Genomic DNA, 8,206 nt, shown 5'->3' on the forward strand with positions numbered 1-8,206 from the left:
AACTTTTTTTTTTTTTTTTTTTTGGTACCAGGAATCAAATTCAGTACCTTGTGCTTGCCACTTGGTGCCAGTGAGCTAAATCCCCAGCCAGCCCCTGTAATAACTTTCATAGGCAGAAAACAAAAGTAATTCTAAACTAACAAATTGGGTGGATACATTGGTGGGAGTGTTACAGAGATGGGTTAAGGTGAATTTGGGAAATTCTGACCACTGGCCTGAGATGCACTATTAGCAAGATTGGTCAAACCAGGGGTCTACTCTTCATCAAACTATGGGTGGGCCATGTGAACCATGCTGAACTAAATTGGCCAACAGATATGGTAGAAAGGGGGACTGACATGAAACAAGGCCCCAAGAAAGTGATTCACTGAGGATATGCAGAGATAAAAGGCCATCTAGGGGACAAGTACAGATGAGACTGAGCACAAAAAGGGGTTAAGGTGGGGTTAGGGTGGCTACTTAAGCAGGAGATCCAGTTGCCAATAGCTGTTTTTCCCAAGAGTGAGAAAGCTGAGCAAAGTGTTACGGAAAATGGAAACGTGAGCAGAAAAGGCATACTAAACTTTAGGTTGCACACATGGAACCTGAATGAGCCATTCTGTGACTGGGTTACTAACAGGCTTGTCTGGCAGCTTTTTTTTTGTTTTTTTTTTTTGTTTGTTTGTTTTTTTGAGACTGACCTGGACTCACTAGGTAGACCAGGCTGGCCTTGAACTCACAGTGATCCTCCTGCCTCAGTCTCCCGAGTGCTGGGATTACAGGCATGTGCCACCACGCCCGGCCTGTCTTGTAGCTCTTAATTGACTTGTACATACAAGTGGCCGAAAACAGGAAAGTGAAGAAAGGAAAAGGGAGACAAACTTGAGGCAGACCAGTGGGTCTCTCAATATTTGGAAAAAGCAAGTCATGCATCTGCACCTCACCCCCACACAGTGGGACACACTGAGAAACTGTTCCTAGAACCCTGAGAAAGTTTCCTGTGTGTCCCCAGCTTCCATTAATTTTTACTACCCTCCAACTCTCTGCCTCTCCCTGCCAACCAAAAAGTACCTAAACCCTCTGATAGATGAAAGCTGGCCCTGGGAAAGAAGGGACAAGAAGGTGACTGGAGTTTTTCTAGCAGGAAGGAAAAAAAAAAGCCTAAACCAGTCCATCTTGACTTGAGTCCATAGATTTGAGAAAGAAAGAGAGAGAGAGAGGGAGACCAACAAACAAAAATATGCTCAAAAGAGCCTTACCTCCTGAATGGCTTCACCAAGTTACATTACTGGGTTATGGGGTCTCCTTCCACAGGTGGTTTCTAAGTTCTTGTCTTGAATGAAGAATTAGTCAAGACAAGCACAAACAGTAGCAAGGTTTTACATTTATTAACGGTAAGAAGGACTGGGGATTTAGCTCAGTGGCACCACACCTGCCTTCCAAGTGCAAGGTCCTGAGTTTGACCCCCAGTACAAAAAATAAATTAATAAAATTTAAAAATTAAAAAAGAAATAAAGGTAAGAAATGTCCTCTGCAGAGCAAGTCTGGGCCAAGTAAAAATAGGAAAATAAGCATACTTTACAGGGTGAGAGCAGACCTGAGCAAGAGGACACAGTGGCCCAGAGCACAGTGGCTAGTCTTTTGTAACCCCCACTTTTCAGGCTAGCATCAGGTCTAGGCCAGCCAATTGTAAACATGTTCAAGCTCTCCTTAGAACTGAAGACAGCACTCTCTGATTGGTTCCACATGAGGGTTTTGAGAATTGTTCTGAGCATGTGTCCTGGGATTTTTGTACAGGTCATGCCTCCTTCCCCAACCAGTCTGCCACACCCTAATCTGCTGTCTCAGTCAGTTCTCTCCCTGTGATCTGTGACTGCCACGTAGGTGTTCCCTTTCCCGCCTTTAAAGCAGCCCCTAGCCCACTCCCTCAGATACACTTGTGGTCATCATGGCACACATCTCAGCCTGCAATCCCTTGTTGTCCTGAATAAACTGTTTAGAGAGCTGATCTCTGCAGCTCATTTCTCTTGGCCCCAAAGGGGCATGTATTCTATGGTGGGTGATCTCAGGAACCATGTGCAGCACCCACTGCACTGGCCACCCAGCCCACCTGGCCCAGCTCCAACTTCCTCCAAGCCTTTTTCTGGGGACACTGTTTTATCTGGTGAGTACTATAGGTTTCATTTTTGGCTGCCTGCCAGCAATTTAGATCTTTCTCATTCTGGTCTATTTCTAAACATCCTTTGAAGACAAAATACTGTTACCATAATGCCAGGGTCATGTCCCATGGTAAGGAAGAAGGAAATCACAGATGGAGGAGGTAGGACTCAAGCAAATTTATTTAAAAGATATGAAGACAGCCAGGAGTGGTGGCTCACACCTGTAATCCCAGCACACAGAAGACTGAGGCAGGAGGATCATTGTGAGTTGAGGACAGCCTGGACTACGTAGTGACTTGGAAGGTAACCTGAACTACAGCATGAGACCCAGTCTCAAAGAATCAAAAGTAGATAAATAGATAGGCATGCAGGCAGACAGGCAGACAGACAGATACAAAGGCTAGGAAGTAAAGCTCCTGGTAGCCAGGAGGGGCTCTGAGTAGGATCCCCACAAAGGCTCTCTGTCTAGGGATTTTTAAGGTTTAGAAGAGATCTTGAGCCCTTGTGTGGGCAATACAATCTTTACCTTATAGGAGACTACATACTCTTTAGGGTCCATCTACGCAGTATTCACATAGGGCCCTTGTGCCAATATCATGCCTAACCATGGTCTGGGGAGGTCCCAGATGGCCAAAGAACACCTGGCAGATGTTTTTGTAAGATTTCTGGAGGGTTGTGACTCAGAAGACTCTATTTTGGGCTTCCCACACCCATTTTAGGGTCATTGTCCTTACAGCCTAATAGGATCCTAATTCCTATTTTACTAATCCTGTTACAATAGCATGGGTGGTGACACAGCTCATGCTCTTGAGGAGCCACCAGGCACTCCCCACCACATTATAAGCAACTCTGGCTCCAAGTCACAGCTTCAGGGAGGGGTAAGTGGCCACTGCCAGTCTCAAAAAAAATGATCCTACTTCTTGTTCATGGTAGGACAATGAGGGGAAAGGCCACTGCCAGGCAAAACCAACTCCTGGGAACAAACTCATTGTTGGGAACAAGTCTACATCATTTTGGGAAAAGTCATTTCACATAAGTCATGATTAGGGCCTAGTTTTCCTGCCTATAGGACAGCTATGGCATGTCAAGACATAACTCCATTTTGGCCTCTGGTCACAGCTAAGACCTCAATGGTCCCGTGATGCTATGACGCTCCAGGACAAGATTACACCAGCTGAAGACATCATGCACAGTTCCTCATTGTTCTAGGATTTTTTGCTGCTGCACTGAGTCACCTTTTACATTTGTTACTCTCTGATGTACTTAACTCTCTGCCCTGAGTCATCTGTTACATTTGTTTCTCTTGATATGCCGATTATAAGTGTGGCAAGCTCCCGGGTTTTTGTCTTTGAGGCTTCTTCTCTAAGTCTTATTTCTTCTATCTTTTCTGTCTATACATTAGTTCACTTTGTGGTATTGTGGCTCCTGGGAGACTAGGACTTACTGCAGAGGTTCTAGTAACATTCCCTTTTCCTGTTCCCTACATTTCATAAAGCAGAACATACTGTACCACCCTGGTTTGCTGCTCTTAAGAGATAAAAGCACTTGATGAGATTCCCCAAATTCCAAGGTGTGCTGAACACTCCTCCTAATGGACTCCAAGTGGCTGTGTTTATACATTGTGACTCTTAGTCATGTACTTTATTTTGCAGTGCTTGGGATGAACCCAGGACCTTGTACATGCTGGGTGAGCACTCTACCATGAAGCTACAACCCCAGCTCCTGGACTTGGGCTGTTTGGAGCTTGGTGGTATGTTGGGGATTGTTTAAACTTATGTTCATTTTCTTACAGATTTCATGCTGTTTTCCATCATGGTTAAATCAGTTTACATTCACACTGACTAGGTATTTTTTTTTCTGTATTCACGATATAAAGTTTCTCTGGGAAAATTACAGTTTATGAAGAGTCCGATATTTAGAGCCAGATGTGGTGATACACAGCTGTATTCCCAGCATGCTGGGAGGCTGTGGCAGGAGAATTATGAGTTTGAGACCATACTTAGACCAGATCCAAGGTGTTTTACAGTTCCTGAATCCTAAACTCCAGTTCTGTGGGCTTCTTGGGCTGGTTATTGCTGTGCCTGGAGCTACAGCATTCCCAGCTGGCCCACCCTCCCACTAAGTACTACCAGTCTGACCATGCCATTGGAGGATTCTGAAGATGCAGCTTTTGATAAGCTCAAAATGCAACTATTAAATCACTGTTTAGGACATCATAACTTTTTTTTTTTTTTTTTTGTACTGGGGACCAAACTCGGGCCCTTGAGCTTGTGAGGTCGGCAGTGGAGCCACTGAGCCAAATCCCCGGCCTCAAGACACCATAGCTATTAACCCCTCATCTCCCCTTTGTACCTGAAAAGGAAGGAGGGGGCACTTGGAGTCTAACTTTCAACGTGGATCCAGGTACCTATGGGACATCCCCTAGTCCAGGGGTTGCCTGTACATCTCCTACTCGTCAGTCAAATCCCCCCAGAACTCAAGCTGGTACCTCCCTATTTCTGTGCCCCATGCCCTGGACACGCTTCTGAATTCCTACCTCACCAGCACCTTTCTGGTGACCACTTCCTCTAGTGGGGTCTCTGCTTAAACCCACTCTCCAGGACTCAGGCTGAAATTATCACAGTCCTGCCCTTCATTCTTTTTCAACAAGACACCAATGACTCCAGATCTCACTTGGCTGCTCAGCAAGGTGTCTGGGGCCTCCCTCTGCCATGGCATGCACTGGGAAGGATGCTGGCAGTGCCTGTGGGATCAGAGCCCTCACACCTCTGGGGTTAGGCAGCAACCCTCAGCCACCTTGCTGAGGAGGAGTTGGGGATACCCCCAACATGCCTGCAGATGGCTAGGTTCCTCCACCAGTGCAGGGATCACCCATCCTGAAGATGCCTCCAAAACCCCGTATAAAATACCCAGTTCCAGCTTATTATGTGTCTCTCCCTCTTGAGGGCCAATGCTCCATTTCTTTGAATGTGTACTTTTAAATTTCTGCCTAATAAATCATTTTCTGCTTCTTGACGTCCTGAAAATTCTTTCCTTGTCAGGAGTCAGTGAAACTGCAACTTAATTTCACAGGTACTGTGGATTTAGCTTACTCATCCCTCTTTGGAAACTTCCTAGGACACTGTCGGATGACAGGCCCAAATCTCTTAAAGATGTAAGTCCACAAATTAACCTAGTTGATAAGATAAAGGGGAACAACTTGACTTTAACATGAGGTAACAGATATGGCAAAAGTTAAATTAATTTTCTTCCACTTAAAAAAAATGAGGACCAAGGTGGTGGATATGGTGGTGGTAGAGGATATGATGGTTACAATGAAGGAGGAAATTTTGGTGGTGGTAACTATAGTAGTGGTGGAAACTATGACTTTGGAAATTATAGTGGTCAACAGCAATCAAACTACGGACCCACGAAGCGGGGGCAGTTTTGGTGGAAGAAGCTCTGTAGTCCCTATGGTGGTGGTTATGGGTCTGGTGATGGAAGTGGTGGATATGGTAGCAGGTTTTTAAAAAGACAACCAAAAAGGGCTACAGTTCTTAGCAGAAGAGAGAGCAAGGAGTTGTCAGGAAAGCTGCAGATTACTTTGAGACAGTTATCCTAAATGCATTAGCAGAACTGTAAAAATCTGCCACAGAAGGAACGACAATCCATAGTCAGTTTAAACAGGAAACCCTTCTGGTTTAGGACTGTCATAGCCTCAGTTTGCAAAAAGTGCAGCTATTGATTAATGCAATATAGTGTCAATCAGATGTACATTCCTGAGGTATTTTTTCTGTTGTAGCTTTTCCCTTTTGTTTTCATTACATCAGGTATATTGCCCTGTGAATTGTGGTAGTAGTGCCAGGAATAAAAAATTAAGGAGTTTTTAACTTTTCAATATTTTGTACTTGTTTTTCTACACTTTAGTACAGAAACTTTAAAATGCAGTTTCGAAGGTGTTTCCTTGTGAGTTAAGTAAAGATCACTGTTAATTATTATTTTGTATGAATTTTGCTAAAGCTAACTATAAAGAAACACCTATTCACTTGCAGGTTAAGGGGGAATAAATCTATTCTCCCCATTTCATACCATGATACAAATGGGCACTGACATGTGGAGAGAATAGATATTTGAATATTTGCAATGTGTTTTAGATAAAATACAATTGGGTATTTAAATTAGCATATTTGTGAATTTAATAGCATTAAAATTACTTTCAAATGAAAAATCTCAAAATTCTTATCGGTTTTTGTGCATTTTTTTCAATATGTTATCATGATTTTAGTGTGTTAGATTTGCTGAGTTCTAGCTGTGTTTAAAACACTTCAATTCTGAAGCCAGGCATGGTGGTGCACGCCTGTAATCCCAGCACTAGGGAGGCTGAGGCAGGAGGATCACTGTGAGTTTGAGACCAGCCTGGGCTACACAGTTGAGTTCCAGGCTAGTCTCAACTACATAGTGAGACCCTGTCTCAAAACCACCCGTCTAAAAAAAAAAAAAACCATCTCCATTCTGCATTTACTTTGGTCATATTTAAACTGCTGCCATAGTTTTCCGGTATAAAGAAATGCCTACTGCCCTCTAAATTCTGGGAAAGGGTAGTGGATGTTTTCCCTTGCCCACGTTAAAAACCATTAACTTTTTTGAGATACAGGACCACTAAGTCTGCTGTGTCTGAGCAGATTAGTGGATACTTGGTTTTCTTTTAGGTTTTTTTCTTTAAGGACACAAGAGGCCCAGTTTTTAAATCTTGAGTTGCTTTCCTTGTTTGTTTTTCTTCCCCCATACAAGCTTTCAGAGCAAGAAAATAAAAATCCTGTATTGTTGAACCCCTACAAAAAAATGAGAAAACAAATTCAAGGAGTTCAAATAATGTTTCTAGGTAAAACTTCTTACATACCAGGGATTTAAGTCAGTGGCACTGCGCCTGCCTGACAGGCACATGGTCACGAGTTCGATCCCCGTATCCCCCCAACCTTCTATCATCCATCTTAACAGATATCTCCAACCCCAGACCATAATGTATCTCTCTTTTGCACTTATACTATTTTCTCTCAACTCTGGCTGATAAATCTGCCTATACCTTTCACTGACATGACCTGAAGTTCTTTTTCTGTAACAACAATCAATGAACCTACTCCATGGTGGGGATGGGGGGAAGGTTGGGTTGAATGAGGTTCCCTGTATCTTCCTTGGGCCCCATCCCAACCCCAGACCATAATGTATCTCTCTTTTGCACTTATACTATTTTCTCTCAACTCTGGCTGATAAATCTGCCTATACCTTTCACTGACATGACCTGAAGTTCTTTTTCTGTAACAACAATCAATGAACCTACTCCATGGTGGGGATGGGGGGAAGGTTGGGTTGAATGAGGTTCCCTGTATCTTCCTTGGGCCCCATCTGATGACATACCTGTTATTACAGTGTAGCCCTGTGCTTTGTTTAGTTTTTATTACCTACCTGTAAACTGGACTCGATCCTGAATTCTAATTTCTTCCAAGATGTGGCCAAGAACTCTCCAACTAATAACAAGAACTGCTTTTCTGAAGTCCTATAAGCTGGAACTGGACAACTCAATGTTAAGTTACAGGGACAGTATCATATCTAAAGTGTAGGCTAAAACACAATGCGTAGACCAAAAACAGCTCATCAAACCACTTGATACCCTAAGCAGAGACAAATCAGAAGCTGGGCATGGTGGTGCTCGCTTGTAATCCCAGCACTTGCGAGGCTGAGGCAGAAGATTGCCACAAATTTGAAGCCAACCTGGGCTACATAGCGAGAGCCTGTCTCAAATAATCAAACAAAAAACCTAACCCTAAACCTCGCTGTTTACCCCTTGTACCTAAAGAGCTGGCCCCTCAGGATCTGTGCGCCCACAAACTGCACCAGAGCAAACTGCACTCCTACAAGCGGAGGCAGCCGGCGCGGCGCTGTGACGTAAGGAGAAAAGAGCTGTCGCGGCACTGTGACGTAAACAGACAGGCGCGGTAATAAGACGTAACGCGTGGGCGCTAGTTTGTGGTACGAGGCCCTTCCTCGCGTGGGCGGAACTGGCGCGGCGGCGTGGCGTAGCCCTCCGGTAG

Source organism: Fukomys damarensis, unplaced genomic scaffold, assembly GCF_012274545.1.
Source record: "Fukomys damarensis isolate Sample0158 unplaced genomic scaffold, DMR_v1.0_HiC HiC_scaffold_3, whole genome shotgun sequence".
Classification (NCBI taxonomy): Eukaryota; Metazoa; Chordata; class Mammalia; order Rodentia; family Bathyergidae; genus Fukomys; species Fukomys damarensis.